We start from the raw sequence: 22,563 nt of genomic DNA, 5'->3' as shown, positions 1-22,563 counted from the left end.
AAATGCGTTTTCTGGCTTATAGAAGCCGTTATTCGGGATTCTGAGCTTAATTTGGGATCACAACTTTAAAATGCGTTTTCTGGCCTTTAGAAGCCGTTTTTCGGGATTCTGAGCTTAATTTGAGATCACAACTTTAAAATGCGTTTTCTGGCCTTTAGAAGCCGTTTTTCGGGATTCTGAGCTTAATTTGGGATCACAACTTTAAAATGCGTTTTCTGGCCTTTAGAAGCCGTTTTTCGGGATTCTGAGCTTAATTTGGGATCACAACTTTAAAATGCGTTTTCTGGCTTATAGAAGCCGTTATTCGGGATTCTGAGCTTAATTTGGGATCACAACTTTAAAATGCGTTTTCTGGCCTTTAGAAGCCGTTTTTCGGGATTCTGAGCTTAATTTGGGATCACAACTTTAAAATGCGTTTTCTGGCCTTTAGAAGCCGTTTTTCGGGATTCTGAGCTTAATTTGAGATCACAACTTTAAAATGCGTTTTCTGGCCTTTAGAAGCCGTTTTTCGGGATTCTGAGCTTAATTTGAGATCACAACTTTAAAATGCGTTTTCTGGCCTTTAGAAGCCGTTTTTCGGGATTCTGAGCTTAATTTGAGATCACAACTTTAAAATGCGTTTTCTGGCCTTTAGAAGCCGTTTTTCGGGATTCTGAGCTTAATTTGAGATCACAACTTTAAAATGCGTTTTCTGGCCTTTAGAAGCCGTTTTTCGGGATTCTGAGCTTAATTTGGGATCACAACTTTAAAATGCGTTTTCTGGCCTTTAGAAGCCGTTTTTCGGGATTCTGAGCTTAATTTGGGATCACAACTTTAAAATGCGTTTTCTGGCTTATAGAAGCCGTTTTTCGGGATTCTGAGCTTAATTTGGGATCACAACTTTAAAATGCGTTTTCTGGCCTTTAGAAGCCGTTATTCGGGATTCTGAGCTTAATTTGGGATCACAACTTTAAAATGCGTTTTCTGGCCTTTAGAAGCCGTTTTTCGGGATTCTGAGCTTAATTTGAGATCACAACTTTAAAATGCGTTTTCTGGCCTTTAGAAGCCGTTTTTCGGGATTCTGAGCTTAATTTGAGATCACAACTTTAAAATGCGTTTTCTGGCCTTTAGAAGCCGTTTTTCGGGATTCTGAGCTTAATTTGAGATCACAACTTTAAAATGCGTTTTCTGGCCTTTAGAAGCCGTTTTTCGGGATTCTGAGCTTAATTTGGGATCACAACTTTAAAATGCGTTTTCTGGCTTATAGAAGCCGTTATTCGGGATTCTGAGCTTAATTTGGGATCACAACTTTAAAATGCGTTTTCTGGCCTTTAGAAGCCGTTTTTCGGGATTCTGAGCTTAATTTGGGATCACAACTTTAAAATGCGTTTTCTGGCCTTTAGAAGCCGTTTTTCGGGATTCTGAGCTTAATTTGAGATCACAACTTTAAAATGCGTTTTCTGGCCTTTAGAAGTCGTTTTTCGGGATTCTGAGCTTAATTTGGGATCACAACTTTAAAATGCGTTTTCTGGCTTATAGAAGCCGTTTTTCGGGATTCTGAGCTTAATTTGGGATCACAACTTTAAAATGCGTTTTCTGGCCTTTAGAAGCCGTTTTTCGGGATTCTGAGCTTAATTTGGGATCACAACTTTAAAATGCGTTTTCTGGCTTATAGAAGCCGTTTTTCGGGATTCTGAGCTCAATTTGGGATCACAACTTTAAAATGCGTTTTCTGGCCTTTAGAAGCCGTTTTTCGGGATTCTGAGCTTAATTTGAGATCACAACTTTAAAATGCGTTTTCTGGCCTTTAGAAGCCGTTTTTCGGGATTCTGAGCTTAATTTGGGATCACAACTTTAAAATGCGTTTTCTGGCTTATAGAAGCCGTTTTTCGGGATTCTGAGCTTAATTTGGGATCACAACTTTAAAATACGTTTTCTGGCCTTTAGAAGCCGTTTTTCGGGATTCTGAGCTTAATTTGGGATCACAACTTTAAAATGCGTTTTCTGGCCTTTAGAAGCCGTTTTTCGGGATTCTGAGCTTAATTTGAGATCACAGGAGGAGATTGGGAACACTGGTTAGAGTACGCCGCGAATTTTTCAAGCGATTAAAATTTGTATCGATATTGTGTGTTGTGATGGCTTTTATATATATATTTTTAACGTATTCGACGCATGAAATAGTAGTGGTCGCGAGTACAATCAATTTTTTCAATGGATCATGTTATTTAAGTAAAAAACGGGAAAAATGAGATTTGTGTTGTGATTAACGTTTGATCGATTACGTGGAGAAAAAATTTCAGTAGAAGCTTACTGTATGTGAAAACCAGGTGGTGCTTATTGTGCGATTTGTGAAAGCTTTCACAACTGTGTCTCCGCTAAATTTGATGCGATGTTTTACCCCACTGATATGTTTCATCGTCGAGTCACAAAGGATCAGCAAGATGAGTATTATTTTTATTTCTTAAGTGTGTTAGTGTAACATTCATGAAGTCGTGTATGACAAAACATTGAATTGAATATCAAGACACATTTCCAATTCCCAGTGAGCTTTTTCCGTCTGACAGCTTTAGAAACTTGTACTACAACTTTAATGTCGAAGTCGATCAACTTAATTTTCACATCAGTGAGTCGGTCGGGTTTCATTCTCATCGCATAGAGTAATCGATAATCGATGAATTGATACAGGTAACGTAGGGTTGCCATCCGTCTCGCATTTGTTTATTTTTTATTTAATACAACTCACAGTCCCGATTTTCAGCTGCTTTTAAATTAAAATTTACATCATGAATGAATGGAATGCACAATTGCTTATGCAATATGGTCTGAAATCGTAATCTTATAGAATGGTTAACTAATCAAATAAATTTAATGGCTAATGCATTTGTTATCATAGATATACGTTATCTAATAGATTTAGTTTTTTTCTATTGAACATAATTTAAGATCAAATTTATTGTTTTGAAAGATCTCTATTCCATCACACTTTGTTTCATCGGTTTGTCGTTCTTAAATATTCACGTTATTTTCTTAAAAGGACTATCTATAGTAGAATGTGTATTTGTTTTAGTACACTAAATTAAAGAACTTTTCTAACTACTGCACGTTCAAGTGTATAGCACGTATAATAGTTATCTATGATATTTCGTAGGATCGCGTGAAAAAAAAAAAAAAAAAAAAAAAAAAAAAAAAAAAAAAAAAAAAAAAAAAAAAATTAACCTCGGAAGTTAAATACTGCAAATCAAACGACAGAGTTTTTAAATAGTGCATATTTTCGAGCCTATCTACACATTCACGATAAGAAATATCATCACTAGTGAATTTCACAACAAGTTTTAGTTATAACTTTCAGTTATTGTACTTGATACATGGAAAACTTTGTGTATTTAGAAAACTATTCCGTTTCTTAATTTTCTTTTAGTTTTGTAGTTTGAAGCGCAAGGTATTAAATACATTTGATTGATAAACCATAGTAAACTCCCTATTTTGATAACGATATCACTAAACATATTTTGAGTTTTATCAAATCGAATAAATTTTTATTACATTGCATTGGTAGAACTGATAACCCTAACTCAAGCAGAACGCATATTTCGTACTGTCTTTAAGTATTAGATTTTAGGATAGCAGAGTTATAAATATTAACAGTAAAGTGCGCTAGATGAGAGAATGAAATGTTATTCTGTATGAAAATAATGTAGTTGAAAGTAAAAGATTTATAGATATTCTTTTCAACGAAATTTGGTTTTATGATGATGTAGCATTTGTATCGGACAAAAAGCGCACCTCAATAGAAGAGAAATTAAAGGAAGATAGCGCTGCAAAAACTTTTCAAATAAAAGCTTTTAATCGTTACAATACATTACGTTGTCTGAAATAGTTAACGCATAGTAGTGACATCTAGCGAGTAATTCACAACGGAAAAACGTAGAACTTCAAGACAATTGCAGATTTTAAAATAAGTCTAGCGTAACATTTCGAAAGGGCGAAACTGCCAAATGTAAACAAATCGAGTTAACCGTCATTCCGGATGTACGCGGTTGCACTTTACCTAATTAACGCGGTTTCATCTTAAAATCACTTAAAACTTTCAAAAAATGAATAAAATTCAATTGGGTGAAACTTCCTGTTGATGCATTTTTGTTGGGACGTGAAGTTACGCCTATTCAAAATGGGGTTTATTTTTCTATTCGTGTAGGGCTAATAGGCGTAACTGAGTTGACCGCGTGTGACAAAACGGCCTAATTAGTTTTTGCGTGTAGGACCAATGGGCGAAACTTCAAAACCAAAACAAAAACGGCCGATCAATTGGGCGAAACTTGCAGGCGTAACTGAAATCGAAAACAAAAAAAGGCGAAACTCGAAAATCTCTAAAATTTAGTGAAAAAAGTTAAAAATTTTGATGACCAACGAATAATAAGTGAATATAATGCACATTTTTGGTTTTGTTGAACGAAAAGTGGTCGATTTTTTAAATAGGTTTTGATTAGATGTTCCGAAATCTAAAACGCATTTTTCTCGTTTCGAGCTGACTGTTAGTTTCGCCCTTATGAAATGTTACGCTAGAAGTGTTTCCTATTATTATTATTATTATTATTATTATTATTATTATTATTATTATTATTATTATTATTATTATTATTTATTAGAGATTTATTAGAGAGATTTATTAGAGTAGGAAATATTGCAGTAATATTTTAACAAGGGATGATTCCCCGTTGAATCTAGGCGTTACCTAAAAAAACTTCTTGAGTTATGCAAATTATTGTCTTAAAATCTGGATGTGAACGTGCTTGTTTTTTATAGTTTTATTGTTAATTTATTCTTATTTTTAATGTATAATTTTAAATTTTTAGCGTGAAATTTTTTTTCGATTCATGAGAACAGAGAATTTTCATCAATATTTTTCTATTTCAAGCTGTCAGAGTTACATGTCAGGACATTATCTATGTAATGTTACTAGATTACTAACATTTGATGACCGGTTTTTCAAGAATAAATAAAAGGAATAACAAATAAATAAAAATTATAATTTTAAATATATAGTTGTTTATAGATTCAGACAATGTATCTGCTTTAGTTTTCCAGGAAGACCTAAAACAGTTTTAAAATAACAGCGAATTTCCTAGCTTTTTGGAAAAATATGTTTAAAAATAGTTATTATCCTACTTAATTTAAATTTTCAACATTGTAATTGACAGTTGAAAATGACAATATAATCGAACATAGCAAAAATAGATTTGCAACGCAGATATTTTTTAGAATGCTGAAATAAAGATAAGATTTCTTTTTCATAAAAATAAATCAAATAAGTTAGAAACTTGTGAGCAGATAATAGTTTCAAAATTTTAGTTTTCATTAACTTATTCCTTTCAACATGTGAACATGATAATCATCAGATTTAAAAATAGGGTTAGAATTTGTTTTTTTTTGTCAAATAGAGAAAAAAACCAAAAACACAAAAGTTTATAACTCTAGTAAAAGAAATTAGATGATGCCTTTCAGAACGATATTTATAACTAGCTTACATTTTGATTGATTGAAAATGTATTCTCTGAATGTGAGTTTTAGAAGAATCTTCAGAAATTTCAATAGGGAACAAAGGCTGCTGAAGTATATGAAGCATGCTGAGAGTACTCAATGTTAGTTATAATATATTGGCTACCAGTATGTTCACGAAAAATAAAATAAAAAGTTAGTTTGAATATCGTAAAGGATAAGATCAAACCATTATAAATTCGAAACTCAAATCTTCTGGAATTTGGTGATCCACTTAAATTTATCAAAAATTGTTTTGGGTTTTTGTTAAAACTACATTTGATTCTAGGCAGGGAGTTAATAATGCGAAAACTTGTAATAGTAACTCTTATGATCTTATTAATTGTTATTTAGGTAGTTATTAAAAAAATCATCTGAATTGAAGAGTTTCAATACGAAATCACAGGAGCTTAGGAGAATAGGATTTTAACATAAATTGCATAACACTAGTCAAAAGTGTTTCCTGATCATATCCTTTTACCCAATCCACACAAAAAATTGTTTTGCTAGGATGCAGAGGTAACCTCGGTCTTAAAGCGTGAATTATTATTCTTTCAATCCTTTTTCTCTTTTTTCCTTCTATCCATTGACTACTAGGACGTGGCCGGCGCCGTTATTGATAAGTAAAGAGAGAGCATAAGTTTTGTTCATTGTGGATGTGCTGTCAATCCCAGATACCATTCATTTGACCTCTGGACAAAATTGATGGCCTCGGTCAATCACGGAGTAGCAACCATTGGTGATGTGGAATTCGTTCTACTGAGCCACGCTTGCGATCATTGAATTTGAAATGCGTTTGATGCGTTTCATTAAATTTAATGCTTGACGAAGTTTAAAAGGAACTGTTGATTTAGAATATTTTTCATGTTGCATTTCAGGTTCAATGATTTAAGGTGGATGTGAGTAGTCAATCAAGCTAAGCTAAGCTAAGCTATTCTGAGCTTAATTTGAGATCACAACTTTAAAATGCGTTTTCTGGCCTTTAGAAGTCGTTTTTCGGGATTCTGAGCTTAATTTGGGATCACAACTTTAAAATGCGTTTTCTGGCTTATAGAAGCCGTTTTTCGGGATTCTGAGCTTAATTTGGGATCACAACTTTAAAATGCGTTTTCTGGCCTTTAGAAGCCGTTTTTCGGGATTCTGAGCTTAATTTGGGATCACAACTTTAAAATGCGTTTTCTGGCCTTTAGAAGCCGTTTTTCGGGATTCTGAGCTTAATTTGAGATCACAACTTTAAAATGCGTTTTCTGGCCTTTAGAAGCCGTTTTTCGGGATTCTGAGCTTAATTTGGGATCACAACTTTAAAATGCGTTTTCTGGCTTATAGAAGCCGTTTTTCTGGATTCTGAGCTTAATTTGGGATCACAACTTTAAAATGCGTTTTCTGGCCTTTAGAAGCCGTTTTTCGGGATTCTGAGCTTAATTTGGGATCACAACTTTAAAATGCGTTTTCTGGCCTTTAGAAGCCGTTTTTCGGGATTCTGAGCTTAATTTGAGATCACAACTTTAAAATGCGTTTTCTGGCCTTTAGAAGCCGTTTTTCGGGATTCTGAGCTTAATTTGGGATCACAACTTTAAAATGCGTTTTCTGGCCTTTAGAAGCCGTTTTTCGGGATTCTGAGCTTAATTTGGGATCACAACTTTAAAATGCGTTTTCTGGCTTATAGAAGCCGTTTTTCGGGATTCTGAGCTTAATTTGGGATCACAACTTTAAAATGCGTTTTGTGGCCTTTAGAAGCCGTTTTTCGGGATTCTGAGCTTAATTTGGGATCACAACTTTAAAATGCGTTTTCTGGCTTATAGAAGCCGTTTTTCGGGATTCTGAGCTTAATTTGGGATCACAACTTTAAAATGCGTTTTCTGGCCTTTAGAAGCCGTTTTTCGGGATTCTGAGCTTAATTTGGGATCACAACTTTAAAATGCGTTTTCTGGCCTTTCTGAGCTTAATTTGGGATCACAACTTTAAAATGCGTTTTCTGGCCTTTAGAAGCCGTTTTTCGGTATTCTGAGCTTAATTTGGGATCACAACTTTAAAATGCGTTTTCTGGCCTTTAGAAGCCGTTTTTCGGGATTCTGAGCTTAATTTGGGATCACAACTTTAAAATGCGTTTTCTGGCTTATAGAAGCCGTTATTCGGGATTCTGAGCTTAATTTGGGATCACAACTTTAAAATGCGTTTTCTGGCCTTTAGAAGCCGTTTTTCGGTATTCTGAGCTTAATTTGGGATCACAACTTTAAAATGCGTTTTCTGGCCTTTAGAAGCCGTTTTTCGGGATTCTGAGCTTAATTTGGGATCACAACTTTAAAATGCGTTTTCTGGCCTTTAGAAGCCGTTTTTCGGGATTCTGAGCTTAATTTGGGATCACAACTTTAAAATGCGTTTTCTGGCTTATAGAAGCCGTTATTCGGGATTCTGAGCTTAATTTGGGATCACAACTTTAAAATGCGTTTTCTGGCTTATAGAAGCCGTTATTCGGGATTCTGAGCTTAATTTGGGATCACAACTTTAAAATGCGTTTTCTGGCCTTTAGAAGCCGTTTTTCGGGATTCTGAGCTTAATTTGGGATCACAACTTTAAAATGCGTTTTCTGGCTTATAGAAGCCGTTTTTCGGGATTCTGAGCTTAATTTGGGATCACAACTTTAAAATGCGTTTTCTGGCCTTTAGAAGCCGTTTTTCGGGATTCTGAGCTTAATTTGAGATCACAACTTTAAAATGCGTTTTCTGGCCTTTAGAAGCCGTTTTTCGGGATTCTGAGCTTAATTTGGGATCACAACTTTAAAATGCGTTTTCTGGCTTATAGAAGCCGTTATTCGGGATTCTGAGCTTAATTTGGGATCACAACTTTAAAATGCGTTTTCTGGCTTATAGAAGCCGTTATTCGGGATTCTGAGCTTAATTTGGGATCACAACTTTAAAATGCGTTTTCTGGCCTTTAGAAGCCGTTTTTCGGGATTCTGAGCTTAATTTGAGATCACAACTTTAAAATGCGTTTTCTGGCCTTTAGAAGCCGTTTTTCGGGATTCTGAGCTTAATTTGAGATCACAACTTTAAAAAGCGTTTTCTGGCCTTTAGAAGCCGTTTTTCGGGATTCTGAGCTTAATTTGGGATCACAACTTTAAAATGCGTTTTCTGGCTTATAGAAGCCGTTATTCGGGATTCTGAGCTTAATTTGGGATCACAACTTTAAAATGCGTTTTCTGGCCTTTAGAAGCCGTTTTTCGGGATTCTGAGCTTAATTTGAGATCACAACTTTAAAATGCGTTTTCTGGCCTTTAGAAGCCGTTTTTCGGGATTCTGAGCTTAATTTGGGATCACAACTTTAAAATGCGTTTTCTGGCCTTTAGAAGCCGTTTTTCGGGATTCTGAGCTTAATTTGAGATCACAACTTTAAAATGCGTTTTCTGGCCTTTAGAAGCCGTTTTTCGGGATTCTGAGCTTAATTTGGGATCACAACTTTAAAATGCGTTTTCTGGCTTATAGAAGCCGTTTTTCGGGATTCTGAGCTTAATTTGGGATCACAACTTTAAAATGCGTTTTCTGGCCTTTAGAAGCCGTTTTTCGGGATTCTGAGCTTAATTTGGGATCACAACTTTAAAATGCGTTTTCTGGCCTTTAGAAGCCGTTTTTCGGGATTCTGAGCTTAATTTGAGATCACAACTTTAAAATGCGTTTTCTGGCCTTTAGAAGCCGTTTTTCGGGATTCTGAGCTTAATTTGGGATCACAACTTTAAAATGCGTTTTCTGGCCTTTAGAAGCCGTTTTTCGGGATTCTGAGCTTAATTTGGGATCACAACTTTAAAATGCGTTTTCTGGCTTATAGAAGCCGTTTTTCGGGATTCTGAGCTTAATTTGGGATCACAACTTTAAAATGCGTTTTCTGGCCTTTAGAAGCCGTTTTTCGGGATTCTGAGCTTAATTTGGGATCACAACTTTAAAATGCGTTTTCTGGCCTTTAGAAGCCGTTTTTCGGGATTCTGAGCTTAATTTGAGATCACAACTTTAAAATGCGTTTTCTGGCCTTTAGAAGCCGTTTTTCGGGATTCTGAGCTTAATTTGAGATCACAACTTTAAAATGCGTTTTCTGGCCTTTAGAAGCCGTTTTTCGGGATTCTGAGCTTAATTTGGGATCACAACTTTAAAATGCGTTTTCTGGCCTTTAGAAGCCGTTTTTAGGGATTCTGAGCTTAATTTGGGATCACAACTTTAAAATGCGTTTTCTGGCTTATAGAAGCCGTTTTTCGGGATTCTGAGCTTAATTTGGGATCACAACTTTAAAATGCGTTTTGTGGCCTTTAGAAGCCGTTTTTCGGGATTCTGAGCTTAATTTGGGATCACAACTTTAAAATGCGTTTTCTGGCCTTTAGAAGCCGTTTTTCGGGATTCTGAGCTTAATTTGGGATCACAACTTTAAAATGCGTTTTCTGGCTTATAGAAGCCGTTTTTCGGGATTCTGAGCTTAATTTGGGATCACAACTTTAAAATGCGTTTTCTGGCCTTTAGAAGCCGTTTTTCGGGATTCTGAGCTTAATTTGGGATCACAACTTTAAAATGCGTTTTCTGGCCTTTAGAAGCCGTTTTTCGGGATTCTGAGCTTAATTTGGGATCACAACTTTAAAATGCGTTTTCTGGCCTTTAGAAGCCGTTTTTCGGGATTCTGAGCTTAATTTGGGATCACAACTTTAAAATGCGTTTTCTGGCTTATAGAAGCCGTTTTTCGGGATTCTGAGCTTAATTTGGGATCACAACTTTAAAATGCGTTTTCTGGCTTATAGAAGCCGTTTTTCGGGATTCTGAGCTTAATTTGGGATCACAACTTTAAAATGCGTTTTGTGGCCTTTAGAAGCCGTTTTTCGGGATTCTGAGCTTAATTTGGGATCACAACTTTAAAATGCGTTTTCTGGCCTTTAGAAGCCGTTTTTCGGGATTCTGAGCTTAATTTGGGATCACAACTTTAAAATGCGTTTTCTGGCTTATAGAAGCCGTTTTTCGGGATTCTGAGCTTAATTTGGGATCACAACTTTAAAATGCGTTTTCTGGCCTTTAGAAGCCGTTTTTCGGGATTCTGAGCTTAATTTGGGATCACAACTTTAAAATGCGTTTTCTGGCCTTTAGAAGCCGTTTTTCGGGATTCTGAGCTTAATTTGGGATCACAACTTTAAAATGCGTTTTCTGGCTTATAGAAGCCGTTTTTCGGGATTCTGAGCTTAATTTGGGATCACAACTTTAAAATGCGTTTTCTGGCTTATAGAAGCCGTTTTTCGGGATTCTGAGCTTAATTTGGGATCACAACTTTAAAATGCGTTTTGTGGCCTTTAGAAGCCGTTTTTCGGGATTCTGAGCTTAATTTGGGATCACAACTTTAAAATGCGTTTTCTGGCCTTTAGAAGCCGTTTTTCGGGATTCTGAGCTTAATTTGGGATCACAACTTTAAAATGCGTTTTCTGGCTTATAGAAGCCGTTTTTCGGGATTCTGAGCTTAATTTGGGATCACAACTTTAAAATGCGTTTTCTGGCCTTTAGAAGCCGTTTTTCGGGATTCTGAGCTTAATTTGGGATCACAACTTTAAAATGCGTTTTCTGGCCTTTAGAAGCCGTTTTTCGGGATTCTGAGCTTAATTTGGGATCACAACTTTAAAATGCGTTTTCTGGCCTTTAGAAGCCGTTTTTCGGGATTCTGAGCTTAATTTGGGATCACAACTTTAAAATGCGTTTTCTGGCTTATAGAAGCCGTTTTTCGGGATTCTGAGCTTAATTTGGGATCACAACTTTAAAATGCGTTTTCTGGCTTATAGAAGCCGTTTTTCGGGATTCTGAGCTTAATTTGGGATCACAACTTTAAAATGCGTTTTGTGGCCTTTAGAAGCCGTTTTTCGGGATTCTGAGCTTAATTTGGGATCACAACTTTAAAATGCGTTTTCTGGCCTTTAGAAGCCGTTTTTCGGGATTCTGAGCTTAATTTGGGATCACAACTTTAAAATGCGTTTTCTGGCCTTTAGAAGCCGTTTTTCGGGATTCTGAGCTTAATTTGGGATCACAACTTTAAAATGCGTTTTCTGGCTTATAGAAGCCGTTTTTCGGGATTCTGAGCTTAATTTGGGATCACAACTTTAAAATGCGTTTTCTGGCCTTTAGAAGCCGTTTTTCGGGATTCTGAGCTTAATTTGGGATCACAACTTTAAAATGCGTTTTCTGGCCTTTAGAAGCCGTTTTTCGGGATTCTGAGCTTAATTTGGGATCACAACTTTAAAATGCGTTTTCTGGCTTATAGAAGCCGTTTTTCGGGATTCTGAGCTTAATTTGGGATCACAACTTTAAAATGCGTTTTCTGGCTTATAGAAGCCGTTTTTCGGGATTCTGAGCTTAATTTGGGATCACAACTTTAAAATGCGTTTTCGTGGCCTTTAGAAGCCGTTTTTCGGGATTCTGAGCTTAATTTGGGATCACAACTTTAAAATGCGTTTTCTGGCCTTTAGAAGCCGTTTTTCGGGATTCTGAGCTTAATTTGGGATCACAACTTTAAAATGCGTTTTCTGGCCTTTAGAAGCCGTTTTTCGGGATTCTGAGCTTAATTTGGGATCACAACTTTAAAATGCGTTTTCTGGCTTATAGAAGCCGTTTTTCGGGATTCTGAGCTTAATTTGGGATCACAACTTTAAAATGCGTTTTCTGGCTTATAGAAGCCGTTTTTCGGGATTCTGAGCTTAATTTGGGATCACAACTTTAAAATGCGTTTTGTGGCCTTTAGAAGCCGTTTTTCGGGATTCTGAGCTTAATTTGGGATCACAACTTTAAAATGCGTTTTCTGGCTTATAGAAGCCGTTTTTCGGGATTCTGAGCTTAATTTGGGATCACAACTTTAAAATGCGTTTTCTGGCTTATAGAAGCCGTTTTTCGGGATTCTGAGCTTAATTTGGGATCACAACTTTAAAATGCGTTTTGTGGCCTTTAGAAGCCGTTTTTCGGGATTCTGAGCTTAATTTGGGATCACAACTTTAAAATGCGTTTTCTGGCCTTTAGAAGCCGTTATTCGGGATTCTGAGCTTAATTTGGGATCACAACTTTAAAATGCGTTTTCTGGCCTTTAGAAGCCGTTTTTCGGGATTCTGAGCTTAATTTGGGATCACAACTTTAAAATGCGTTTTCTGGCCTTTAGAAGCCGTTTTTCGGGATTCTGAGCTTAATTTGGGATCACAACTTTAAAATGCGTTTTCTGGCTTATAGAAGCCGTTTTTCGGGATTCTGAGCTTAATTTGGGATCACAACTTTAAAATGCGTTTTCTGGCCTTTAGAAGCCGTTTTTCGGGATTCTGAGCTTAATTTGGGATCACAACTTTAAAATGCGTTTTCTGGCCTTTAGAAGCCGTTTTTAGGGATTCTGAGCTTAATTTGGGATCACAACTTTAAAATGCGTTTTCTGGCCTTTAGAAGCCGTTTTTCGGGATTCTGAGCTTAATTTGGGATCACAACTTTGAAATGCGTTTTCTGGCTTATAGAAGCCGTTTTTCGGGATTCTGAGCTTAATTTGGGATCACAACTTTAAAATGCGTTTTCTGGCCTTTAGAAGCCGTTTTTCGGGATTCTGAGCTTAATTTGGGATCACAACTTTAAAATGCGTTTTCTGGCCTTTAGAAGCCGTTTTTCGGGATTCTGAGCTTAATTTGGGATCACAACTTTGAAATGCGTTTTCTGGCTTATAGAAGCCGTTTTTCGGGATTCTGAGCTTAATTTGGGATCACAACTTTAAAATGCGTTTTCTGGCCTTTAGAAGCCGTTTTTCGGGATTCTGAGCTTAATTTGGGATCACAACTTTAAAATGCGTTTTCTGGCCTTTAGAAGCCGTTTTTCGGGATTCTGAGCTTAATTTGAGATCACAACTTTAAAATGCGTTTTCTGGCCTTTAGAAGCCGTTTTTCGGGATTCTGAGCTTAATTTGGGATCACAACTTTAAAATGCGTTTTCTGGCCTTTAGAAGCCGTTTTTCGGGATTCTGAGCTTAATTTGGGATCACAACTTTAAAATGCGTTTTCTGGCCTTTAGAAGCCGTTTTTCGGGATTCTGAGCTTAATTTGGGATCACAACTTTAAAATGCGTTTTCTGGCTTATAGAAGCCGTTTTTCGGGATTCTGAGCTTAATTTGGGATCACAACTTTAAAATGCGTTTTCTGGCCTTTAGAAGCCGTTTTTCGGGATTCTGAGCTTAATTTGGGATCACAACTTTAAAATGCGTTTTCTGGCCTTTAGAAGCCGTTTTTAGGGATTCTGAGCTTAATTTGGGATCACAACTTTAAAATGCGTTTTCTGGCCTTTAGAAGCCGTTTTTCGGGATTCTGAGCTTAATTTGGGATCACAACTTTGAAATGCGTTTTCTGGCTTATAGAAGCCGTTTTTCGGGATTCTGAGCTTAATTTGGGATCACAACTTTAAAATGCGTTTTCTGGCCTTTAGAAGCCGTTTTTCGGGATTCTGAGCTTAATTTGGGATCACAACTTTAAAATGCGTTTTCTGGCCTTTAGAAGCCGTTTTTCGGGATTCTGAGCTTAATTTGGGATCACAACTTTGAAATGCGTTTTCTGGCTTATAGAAGCCGTTTTTCGGGATTCTGAGCTTAATTTGGGATCACAACTTTAAAATGCGTTTTCTGGCCTTTAGAAGCCGTTTTTCGGGATTCTGAGCTTAATTTGGGATCACAACTTTAAAATGCGTTTTCTGGCCTTTAGAAGCCGTTTTTCGGGATTCTGAGCTTAATTTGAGATCACAACTTTAAAATGCGTTTTCTGGCCTTTAGAAGCCGTTTTTCGGGATTCTGAGCTTAATTTGGGATCACAACTTTAAAATGCGTTTTCTGGCCTTTAGAAGCCGTTTTTCGGGATTCTGAGCTTAATTTGGGATCAACACTTTAAAATGCGTTTTCTGGCCTTTAGAAGCCGTTTTTAGGGATTCTGAGCTTAATTTGGGATCACAACTTTAAAATGCGTTTTCTGGCCTTTAGAAGCCGTTTTTCGGGATTCTGAGCTTAATTTGGGATCACAACTTTGAAATGCGTTTTCTGGCTTATAGAAGCCGTTTTTCGGGATTCTGAGCTTAATTTGGGATCACAACTTTAAAATGCGTTTTCTGGCCTTTAGAAGCCGTTTTTCGGGATTCTGAGCTTAATTTGGGATCACAACTTTAAAATGCGTTTTCTGGCCTTTAGAAGCCGTTTTTCGGGATTCTGAGCTTAATTTGGGATCACAACTTTGAAATGCGTTTTCTGGCTTATAGAAGCCGTTTTTCGGGATTCTGAGCTTAATTTGGGATCACAACTTTGAAATGCGTTTTCTGGCTTATAGAAGCCGTTTTTCGGGATTCTGAGCTTAATTTGGGATCACAACTTTAAAATGCGTTTTCTGGCCTTTAGAAGCCGTTTTTCGGGATTCTGAGCTTAATTTGGGATCACAACTTTAAAATGCGTTTTCTGGCCTTTAGAAGCCGTTTTTCGGGATTCTGAGCTTAATTTGGGATCACAACTTTGAAATGCGTTTTCTGGCTTATAGAAGCCGTTTTTCGGGATTCTGAGCTTAATTTGGGATCACAACTTTAAAATGCGTTTTCTGGCCTTTAGAAGCCGTTTTTCGGGATTCTGAGCTTAATTTGGGATCACAACTTTAAAATGCGTTTTCTGGCCTTTAGAAGCCGTTTTTCGGGATTCTGAGCTTAATTTGAGATCACAACTTTAAAATGCGTTTTCTGGCCTTTAGAAGCCGTTTTTCGGGATTCTGAGCTTAATTTGGGATCACAACTTTAAAATGCGTTTTCTGGCCTTTAGAAGCCGTTTTTCGGGATTCTGAGCTTAATTTGGGATCACAACTTTGAAATGCGTTTTCTGGCTTATAGAAGCCGTTTTTCGGGATTCTGAGCTTAATTTGGGATCACAACTTTGAAATGCGTTTTCTGGCTTATAGAAGCCGTTTTTCGGGATTCTGAGCTTAATTTGGGATCACAACTTTAAAATGCGTTTTCTGGCCTTTAGAAGCCGTTTTTCGGGATTCTGAGCTTAATTTGGGATCACAACTTTAAAATGCGTTTTCTGGCCTTTAGAAGCCGTTTTTCGGGATTCTGAGCTTAATTTGGGATCACAACTTTGAAATGCGTTTTCTGGCTTATAGAAGCCGTTTTTCGGGATTCTGAGCTTAATTTGGGATCACAACTTTAAAATGCGTTTTCTGGCCTTTAGAAGCCGTTTTTCGGGATTCTGAGCTTAATTTGGGATCACAACTTTAAAATGCGTTTTCTGGCCTTTAGAAGCCGTTTTTCGGGATTCTGAGCTTAATTTGAGATCACAACTTTAAAATGCGTTTTCTGGCCTTTAGAAGCCGTTTTTCGGGATTCTGAGCTTAATTTGGGATCACAACTTTAAAATGCGTTTTCTGGCCTTTAGAAGCCGTTTTTCGGGATTCTGAGCTTCATTTGGGATCACAACTTTAAAATGCGTTTTCTGGCCTTTAGAAGCCGTTTTTCGGGATTCTGAGCTTAATTTGGGATCACAACTTTAAAATGCGTTTTCTGGCCTTTAGAAGCCGTTTTTCGGGATTCTGAGCTTAATTTGAGATCACAACTTTAAAATGCGTTTTCTGGCCTTTAGAAGCCGTTTTTCGGGATTCTGAGCTTAATTTGGGATCACAACTTTAAAATGCGTTTTCTGGCCTTTAGAAGCCGTTTTTCGGGATTCTGAGCTTAATTTGGGATCACAACTTTAAAATGCGTTTTCTGGCCTTTAGAAGCCGTTTTTCGGGATTCTGAGCTTAATTTGGGATCACAACTTTAAAATGCGTTTTCTGGTTTGAGTCTGGCAACCTTGTTTGCCTTAAACGCGTTTTTTTTCGGCTCGCGTTTAATCGACATTTTCCGAGGAATTTCGAATTCTTTTTCGCGTTGTGTCAAGTTGTGCTGTGTTAATCGTAGTGCTTCGCTGAAAAATTGTTGAATTTCATTGGGAAAACCCCCTCGAGACTTTAAAATGGGAAATAATAAAATTAGGATTCTCCCACGCAAAATTTTCACCTGTTGTCGACGCGAGTGTTGTCGTCCCTTTCTTTTGCATTTCTGATTTAGGCCTGAAAACGAAAGCAGGCCGTGATATTCCGTCTCGCTCGCTAATACGATGATCTGAACATGTCCAAAAATGTTCGACAAGTGTATGAAGAATGGCTGTTTGTACAAAAATTGACTAATAACATAAGTCAAAGGGAACCAGGAAACCCGAAGATAAGTATCTTGATTCTTGTTTTTTTGTGTGTTTTTCCCTATGGACAGGAAGAAAAGTATATTACTTGCCAACTTGTTTACACATCACATCACATCTAGTCGATTCTTCCATTCCAGCTTAAACTTCCATTCTTTTGCAGCAGTTCTCATCTCAAAATAATTTTTATTTTATTCAATGCAACTATTTCATTTTCATAATTTGAATTTAATTTTTTTCAAGTTCAGTATCGAATCTCACTTAAAATAAAATCTCCAAAAAGACAAACCTTGAAAGTTTGAGATTTCAAATTGAATATTATATATTTTTGTTTGTTAGATACAGAATTTTGTTGTTAATGGACAAGGCTGATATGTATTTATAAAATATCAATTGGTTTAACCTACGAGCATGATAAATTTTTATATTGTTAACCGCAACATAACCACAATAATAAGTTTTGATTAATAGCCCTCAATCCAGTGTTTGAGAAACACTGACACGCATATAGTGGCGGTCTTCAATGAGTGCAGCTAAAAAAAACTTTCCTCGGAGAAAGAGATAGAAAATTTCTTTTCGCCGGTAGCATGACAGTTTATTTCTCGACTTCGACAGACAGCGCGAAATATTTCATTATAAGAAATATTTCAGCGTTAAGTATTTTCCATACAATCTTGTACACAAGTCAACATACAAGTAAAGTATTTGTTTGAATTGACCGTTGAACATAATACATTAGCCAGCACATTTTTCTATCAGTTACAATGGAATCCGATCGAATTCATTAAACATTAATATTATATCCCATTATGTACAAGTATTTTATTTAAAATTCAACTTAATTTTCTACTTTTTCCAGCCCAATGCTATTCAGTAGTAAAGAAACGGTTTGACTTGCCGTGCATAGTTTTATTAATCCAGGTTGGATCATAATTGAATATATTCTCAGTTTTAATTGCTTTCAGCAAATCATCTATCGTAATACATCCAAGGTTTTAGGGGCATTATCACACCACATATTATAATTTGTCATTTTTATAAACGTTTTACTTTTAATTAATAATTCCTTCTACAGCATCTCTAGCAGCAATTTATCAAGGATTTGAGAGAACGATATGAAAATGAAATAATGACTTTTTTTATAGTTTACGTTTTGTTCGCGGCCTTGTTTCACCCCTTGAAAAGCATGATGGGCAGGTGCTCAACTGGTTTGCTGAATCTTTGTTTGTACTATTTTGTTTTCAATTATATACTTTATTTCAGCGGTCCATCAGATAATTTTTTTAATGCTCTGTCGTTATTCATATAATCTTATGTGTTCGTTTTTATACTAGAGGTTCGAGCTTATGTTATTTCTAAATTATTTTAGTTTTTTTTCATAACAAAATATTTCGAATTTTTTTTTTTTTTTAATTTTTACCCTTTTTTATTTAGCTTTGAGCTTCCTCATCAATAATTTATTTTCACAATGTTCTTAAATATTAATGTTTAACAGGACCCCTCAATTTCAATGTTATTCGGTTGTGTTTTGATACTATTCGGTGTCGATTTAAATTTATGGGAATATATTTTATTCTTCACTTTTCATAACAAAAATATTAAACCTAGATATTGATGACTTTTTTATTCCAGCTCCTTCGATCAGCGTAATAATATCTTCTTAAAAATTTTCTTCCTACTTTTTTCCCAAAAATCATAATATATTAAGGTTTTTACAGCAAATATTTTTAGAACTAGGAGGCGATTTGACCAAAGTTGATAAACCATTCACTACTTAATTAGCTTCTCTATATAAGATCTTTGGCAAAATGTTCACAGATTTATTAAATAGATTACTGATGGAGACAATCTTTTTTCATCATTATCACTGATTCACCTAAACTTTTATTTTGCAGCTTTTTCAATGAAAATTTTTTTTTAAAAAAGATCGTTCTGCCATGTTTTATTTATAGTACACATTCACTAAGCTTTTTTTTACGCGATTTGGTTTTGCTCGGTAACTATAAAACGGCTTCTCTTTACACGGTTTTTTACCGTGTGCACAATTCTTCAATTCTTCTCGGGAATCAACACGTTTTTTTTTTTTTTAGCAAAAATGCTCCAAGACCTCTACGTTAACGACAGAGTTCATACCTAGTTAAAAAAAACCCTGATATACTACATTACATTCACTATATTTTAAGTCTATATCAAATGACTATTCAACAAAAACTAGGTATATTTTAGCACGCTCTTAACGATACAATAATAAATAAAATTAAAATCCAAGGTTTTTTTTTTTTTTTTCTTTCAGCTCATCCAACCAGTATATTTTTTTTTAATTTTTTCTTTTTTTTAATTGAATTATTTAAATTTTCAGCTTTACTCATAATATAAATATTCATCCACATAATTATATTTTAACATTATAACGATTAACCATTTTAACCATTAACCATTAACTAAATACACGTCGATCTTTTGTTGGATGTATTAGGGTGCTAATTTTATATAATTCGGCAATTATATTCATTTAGTACCTGAATATGTCAACAATAAAAGATTGAAAGTCTAATCACAATTTCATGACCCATTTGGTCATGCGGCTATGATTGGGCGGGGCTTATTGACAAGGAAAGTAACCTCGGAATGTGCAGCTAGGTCTCTGTCATTCTGAAATGGGTTTCTGGAATTCCAATAGAGCTAACACCACCAGCACCCGCAACTGAGCAATATTAGTCCAATGGATTAATGTTGACTCTTTTGCATAACATACCTGCCAGCTCAGGGGGTCGTTGGTTGGATCACACACACACACACACACACACACACACAACTTTAAAATGCGTTTTCTGGCTTATAGGAGCCGTTTTTCGGGATTCTGAGCTTAATTTGGGATCACAACTTTAAAATGCGTTTTCTGGCCTTTAGAAGCCGTTTTTCGGGATTCTGAGCTTAATTTGGGATCACAATTTTAAAATGCGTTTTCTGGCTTATAGAAGCCGTTTTTCGGGATTCTGAGCTTAATTTGGGATCACAACTTTAAAATGCGTTTTCTGGCTTATAGAAGCCGTTTTTCGGGATTCTGAGCTTAATTTGGGATCACAACTTTAAAATGCGTTTTCTGGCTTATAGAAGCCGTTTTTCGGGATTCTGAGCTTAATTTGGGATCACAACTTTAAAATGCGTTTTCTGGCCTTTAGAAGCCGTTTTTCGGGATTCTGAGCTTAATTTGGGATCACAACTTTAAAATGCGTTTTCTGGCTTATAGGAGCCGTTTTTCGGGATTCTGAGCTTAATTTGGGATCACAACTTTAAAATGCGTTTTCTGGCCTTTAGAAGCCGTTTTTCGGGATTCTGAGCTTAATTTGGGATCACAATTTTAAAATGCGTTTTCTGGCTTATAGAAGCCGTTTTTCGGGATTCTGAGCTTAATTTGGAATCACAACTTTAATATGCGTTTTCTGGCTTATAGAAGCCGTTTTTCGGGATTCTGAGCTTAATTTGGAATCACAACTTTAAAATGCGTTTTCTGGCCTTTCGAAGCCGTTTTTCGGGATTCTGAGCTTAATTTGGGATCACAACTTTAAAATGCGTTTTCTGGCTTATAGAAGCCGTTTTTCGGGATTCTGAGCTTAATTTGGAATCACAACTTTAAAATGCGTTTTCTGGCTTATAGAAGCCGTTTTTCGGGATTCTGAGCTTAATTTGGAATCACAACTTTAAAATGCGTTTTCTGGCTTATAGAAGCCGTTTTTCGGGATTCTGAGCTTAATTTGGAATCACAACTTTAAAATGCGTTTTCTGGCCTTTAGAAGCTGTTTTTCGGGATTCTGAGCTTAATTTGGGATCAAAACTTTAAAATAGGTTTTCTGGCCTTTAGAAGCCGTTTTTCGGGATTCTGAGCTTAATTAGGGATCAAAACTTTAAAATGGGTTTTCTGGCCTTTAGAAGCCGTTTTTCGGGATTCTGAGCTTAATTTGGAATCACAACTTTAAAATGCGTTTTCTGGCCTTTAGAAGCCGTTTTTCGGGATTCTGAGCTTAATTTGGGATCACAACTTTAAAATGCGTTTTCTGGCCTTTAGAAGCCGTTTTTCGGGATTCTGAGCTTAATTAGGGATCAAAACTTTAAAATGGGTTTTCTGGCCTTTAGAAGCCGTTTTTCGGGATTCTGAGCTTAATTTGGAATCACAACTTTAAAATGCGTTTTCTGGCCTTTAGAAGCCGTTTTTCGGGATTCTGAGCTTAATTTGGGATCACAACTTTAAAATGCGTTTTCTGGCTTATAGAAGCCGTTTTTCGGGATTCTGAGCTTAATTTGGAATCACAACTTTAAAATGCGTTTTCTGGCTTATAGAAGCCGTTTTTCGGGATTCTGAGCTTAATTTGGAATCACAACTTTAAAATGCGTTTTCTGGCTTATAGAAGCCGTTTTTCGGGATTCTGAGCTTAATTTGGGATCACAACTTTAAAATGCGTTTTCTGGCTTATAGGAGACGTTTTTCGGGATTCTGAGCTTAATTTGGGATCACAACTTTAAAATGCGTTTTCTGGCCTTTCGAAGCCGTTTTTCGGGATTCTGAGCTTAATTTGGGATCACAACTTTAAAATGCGTTTTCTGGCCTTTAGAAGCCGTTTTTCGGGATTCTGAGCTTAATTTGGGATCACAACTTTAAAATGCGTTTTCTGGCTTACAGAAGGCGTTTTTCGGGATTCTGAGCTTAATTTGGGATCACAACTTTAAAATGCGTTCTCTGGCCTTTAGAAGCCGTTTTTCGGGATTCTGAGCTTAATTTGGGATCACAACTTTAAAATGCGTTTTCTGGCCTTTAGAAGCCGTTTTTCGGGATTCTGAGCTTAATTTGGGATCACAACTTTAAAATGCGTTTTCTGGCTTACAGAAGGCGTTTTTCGGGATTCTGAGCTTAATTTGGGATCACAACTTTAAAATGCGTTTTCTGGCCTTTAGAAGCCGTTTTTCGGGATTCTGAGCTTAATTTGGGATCACAACTTCAAAATGCGTTTTCTGGCCTTTAGAAGCCGTTTTTCGGGATTCTGAGCTTAATTTGGGATCACAACTTTAAAATGCGTTTTCTGGCTTATAGAAGCCGTTTTTCGGGATTCTGAGCTTAATTTGGGATCACAACTTTAAAATGCGTTTTCTGGCCTTTAGAAGCCGTTTTTGGGGATTCTGAGCTTAATTTGGGATCACAACTTTAAAATGCGTTTTCTGGCCTTTAGAAGCCGTTTTTCGGGATTCTGAGCTTAATTTGGAATCACAACTTTAAAATGCGTTTTCTGGCCTTTAGAAGCCGTTTTTCGGGATTCTGAGCTTAATTTGGGATCACAACTTTAAAATGCGTTTTCTGGCCTTTAGAAGCCGTTTTTCGGGATTCTGAGCTTAATTTGGGATCACAACTTTAAAATTCGCCGTAAATGAAGCCGTTTTTCGGGATTCTGAGCTTAATTTGGGATCACAACTTTAAAATGCGTTTTCTGGCCTTTAGAAGCCGTTTTTCGGGATTCTGAGCTTAATTTGGGATCACAACTTCAAAATGCGTTTTCTGGCCTTTAGAAGCCGTTTTTCGGGATTCTGAGCTTAATTTGGGATCACAACTTTAAAATGCGTTTTCTGGCTTATAGAAGCCGTTTTTCGGGATTCTGAGCTTAATTTGGGATCACAACTTTAAAATGCGTTTTCTGGCCTTTAGAAGCCGTTTTTGGGGATTCTGAGCTTAATTTGGGATCACAACTTTAAAATGCGTTTTCTGGCCTTTAGAAGCCGTTTTTCGGGATTCTGAGCTTAATTTGGAATCACAACTTTAAAATGCGTTTTCTGGCTTAT

Source organism: Uranotaenia lowii, chromosome 2, assembly GCF_029784155.1.
Source record: "Uranotaenia lowii strain MFRU-FL chromosome 2, ASM2978415v1, whole genome shotgun sequence".
Classification (NCBI taxonomy): domain Eukaryota; kingdom Metazoa; phylum Arthropoda; class Insecta; order Diptera; family Culicidae; genus Uranotaenia; species Uranotaenia lowii.
The sequence above is the reverse complement of the archived record's forward strand: the minus strand, read 5'-3'. Positions refer to the sequence as shown.